This window comes from Salmo trutta, chromosome 3 (assembly GCF_901001165.1).
Source record: "Salmo trutta chromosome 3, fSalTru1.1, whole genome shotgun sequence".
NCBI lineage: Eukaryota > Metazoa > Chordata > Actinopteri > Salmoniformes > Salmonidae > Salmo > Salmo trutta.
In genome coordinates this window covers 16302206-16306396 of record NC_042959.1, presented here as the reverse complement: position 1 = coordinate 16306396, position 4191 = coordinate 16302206, and the positions used below count along the sequence as shown (strand labels likewise).

Sequence of the window (4191 nt, the reverse complement as noted above, 5' to 3'; positions counted from 1 at the left end):
CATTAGCTAAGCTAGCCACTTTAGCTAGCCACTAACTCCTCCAGCATGTTTTTCTTCCCTGTGGCTCAGTTGGTAGAGCATGGTGTGTGCAACACCAGGGTTGTGGGTTCAATTCCCACGGGTGGCCAGTACAACAAAAAAAATGCATGAAATGTATGCATTCACTACTGTAAGTCGCTCTGGATAAGAGCATCTGCTAAATGACACAAATGTAATGTGTTAATGTGACGTAGCTAGTTCATTAGCTAAGCTAGCCACTTTAGCAAGCCAGTAACTCCTCAAATATGTGTTGACATCATTTCACAGAATTTGTTTTTGGATGGAAGCTGTAGAGATCGATAAACAATTGCACTTCTGTATTACACATGAGTGGAAGCATGAGTGGAAGCAAACAAACCATCTTTGTGGAGCTTGACATGCTCACAGCTCTTAGAATCAATGGTGAGCTCACACTTGTAGATTCCTCCAGTAACTTCAGCTTTGGTCAATGACTTGGCACGTGGTGCTCCAAACAGCAATCTAGGAAAATACAATAATAATAATACAATAAAATATTCAAACTAAGAACAACTTTGTCACTGCTGGTCTGAGTTGTATCAATCAATCAACCAAACAATCAATATTACTTTATAAAACCCTTTTTACATCAGCAGTTGTCACAAAGTGCTTTACAGTTATCTGGCCTAGACCCCAAAGAGCAAGCAAAGCAGACGTGAAAACAGAGAAGCCATGAAAATCTCCCTAGAAGAATGAAACAGAGGAAGAAACCTAGAACGGAACCATGCTCAGAGAGGTTGCCTGTTCCCTTCTGGCTGTACCAGGCAGAGATTCAGAGTAGCCATGAAGCCCAGATAATAGTATGTATGGACACTGTTAATCATTTCTTATGAGGTCAACTCACAGTTTCTTATTGACAGGATTCAGTTGTTGGTGCAGTGCCAGGGAGAATCCAAACAGGCTTCCCGGATCACCATTTTTCCTCAGAACATGCTTTGTGTCCGTGTCCAGATTGAAAGCTGAGATGTGAAATGGTAGGCAGGACAAAAGAAATCACAGGTCCAGTAGGAGGCCCCACCATTGAATTGTCACGTTGGTGTTGTTGGTACAACTCTCTGGTCTAGCTAACCCAATAGCTTCTTCTGTGGTGTCCTCGTGCTGTGAAGCCGAATGGGAGGGCAACACTACAGAAATGGAATGTGACACAGCACTGGCTGTGGTATACAGTGTTTGCTGCAGAAGTTGACAGATAAGGAGTGGTTCAAGGGGAATTTATCTCAAAGGACTCAAGCACATGTTTATGGTTTGATTGTTTTTGTTAATATTCCATTCTAAGGACATGAGGAACTTCACACCCTTGGATCAAAAGTCTGGTGGTTGTGTTCACAGCGGCAAACCAGTGATACTGTACTGTACAGTGTTGATCACTTGATAATACTAAAGAGAAAGGTGTGAAAGTCCATGAGAAATGGCTAAAGGGAGAACATGTACAGTATGTAGCTGCTCACTTTCATGATCACTGTCATGGTAACAACTGTTATTTGTCTAAAGTAGTGAAACTTGACAATAGATGTGAGAAAGGAGTAAGGAACGATACCAACCACACTTTACTATTGTAAGACATAACAGAGTGGTGTAACATGAACATGGTCACATTTCTGTCAATGACATTACAATTGATACAGCATCAGGGAGGAACATTTTACATGATGATGTTCTGGTAGTCTTTCACCAGATGGCAATGTTGCACTAGGACAGAATTCTCTCACCAGTCTCAAAGTCTGACCTTATGTCAATGTGGTGATGATTTACAATTATGAAGCATGTTGATGTTCCTTCTCAGTTGTAATCAATCTATACTGCTAAAGCGCTGTAGTCTGTTGGTCATGGTTTATGCAACACATTTTAATGATTTTGTTAGCCTTCACTGTTGTATTTAGAAAAATGAAATTATCAAACATACACTCCCCTCTGTATTTATTTGAACAGTGAAGCTAAAATGTGTAAATGTGGCTCTATACTCCTGCATTTTGGATTTGAGAGCAAATGTTTCATATGAGTCTCCAATACAGAATGTGACCTTTTATTTGAGGGTATTTTCATGTCTGTTTTACCATTTATAAAGGAAAGCACTTCATGTATCTCGTCCCCCCATTTTTTTAAATTAGTATTTCGAACACATTATTCACATATAGTGTTTTAAAGTAGTCTAATGTTTAGTATTTGGTCCCATATTCCTAGCATGCTGTTACGCTCGATGTTGGAAGGATTGGACCAAGGTGCAGCATGGTAGGCGTACATCTTACTTTATTAAATGAACACCATTTTTTTTTTTATAATACAAACGTAACGTATAGTAAGGCTAAACAGCACAGTACCAAAACAAGATCCCACAAACTACAGGTGGGAAAAAGCTGCCTAAGTATGATCCCCAATCAGAGACAATGACAGCTGCCTCTGATTGGGAACCATACCCGGCCAACAAAGAAATAGAAAACATAGATTGCCCACACTAGTCACACCCTGACCTAACCAAATAGAGAATTAAAAGGATCTCTAAGGTCAGGGCGTGACACATGCAATGACTACATAAAGCGTGTGACTCTACAAACTTGTAGGATGCATTTGCTGTTTGTTTTGGTTGTGTTTCAGATTATGTTGTGCCCAATAGGAACTGAATGATGATTAATGCATTGTGTCAATTTGGAGTCACTTTTATTGTAAATAAGAATAAGTTTCTGAAAACTTCTAAATGAATGTGGATTCCACCATGATAATGGATAATCATGAATGAATCGTGAATAATAATCAGTGAGAAAGTTACAGAGGAACAAAGATTATACCCCCAAATATGCTATTTTCCGCTGAATATGCTATTTCCGCTGCTATTGGTAAGGATGAGAGCTTAGCATGTTTTGCAGGCACGATCTTTGTGCATATGCAATATCTATTGACCTTGTAGTCAAATGTAATATATCATATTGTTTGAGAATAGCAGCAGGGTAATATAGAGTTATAGCGAAGTGATTCTTCATAATGGGTAGAAGTAGCTACATCAGTGGATATGGCGAACATGGTTAGGGGTCACATTCAGGGGAATAAAACCAAGAGGTTATCTATGTTTGGCTTGAATAAGGAGGGAGGGCTTCCAGAACGAGAGGGCTGTAACATTTTCCACTGCGGTCTTTTAGCCATCCGCAATGAAACCAACAAACACAAAACAGGTTCAGAGACAAACAATAATGCCTGGAAACTTGAGCATCAGTTTGGTTTTGGTGTTAGAGGTGTGAATTCTACAGAAGCTACTCTTCCTGTAACAGACTCGCTCTCACACGAAGAGCACTGTGGGTGGAAAATATCAAAGAGACCATCACATTCTCACATGAGTTTGAGTCCAGCGTTCAAACAACACTTATGTGCCATTGTATATAATTTGCTGGATTTCTATTTTGATGAGAGCACCACATGATGTTGACTGTACTTGTGTGTTTGTATGCGGCATAACACAAGTGCATGTCATTCAGATATTCTATAGAGTAGCAGCAAGACTATTGGAACCTATTGGTGGATTCAACGAGTAGTTCTGATTAACATTTGGTGGAGTGGTCAACTAACTGTGAATTCAAAGTGAAATCAACAGCAAATGTCAGCATGTCATTGGATTTAGGTTAAAGTTGGTTGAAAAAAAGACAAAATGCCCTTACATTAATGACTTTTTGCAAATCCAATCAGTTTTCCATGTTGATTTAACATCATCACATTGATTGTTTTGGTTGAAATGATGCTACATCCAGTTTTTGCATAGTGGGCAGATTCACAGACCCAGATTAAATAAATTCTCCAGGACGCTTGAAAAGTACAGCGGTAAAGCGGTATGACCCCATAAACTATGAGTTTCTTTAAAGGTGTTTGCAATAATGACTTGATTTCAGAAAAGTATGCTCTCTTTCACAGCATATATCATCATCATTGTTATTATATCATCATCATCAATTTAATCACCATCATTATTATCATTATTATCATCATCATCAGTATCAGTATCATCATCATCATAGTCATTATCATCAGAATCATCAATATAGTCACGATACTCATCCTCATTATCATCAATATCATCATCATCATCATCTTAAATACCTAAATTACCTCGACTAACCTGTGCCCCCGCATATTACCTCTTTACTTGTACCC

At 38.8% G+C, this 4191-nt stretch overlaps 1 long non-coding RNA gene across 1 annotated transcript; it reads right to left on the bottom strand.

Annotated features, from left to right (window-relative positions):
• Positions 1-401: 401 nt before the first annotated feature.
• LOC115169300 (uncharacterized) lies at positions 402-1326 on the bottom strand. The gene is made up of 2 exons (XR_003870839.1): positions 902-1326; positions 402-519 (listed from the first exon to the last, which is right to left on the bottom strand). It is a non-coding gene; the product is annotated as an uncharacterized LOC115169300 (long non-coding RNA).
• Between the last annotated feature and the right edge of the window lie 2865 nt (positions 1327-4191).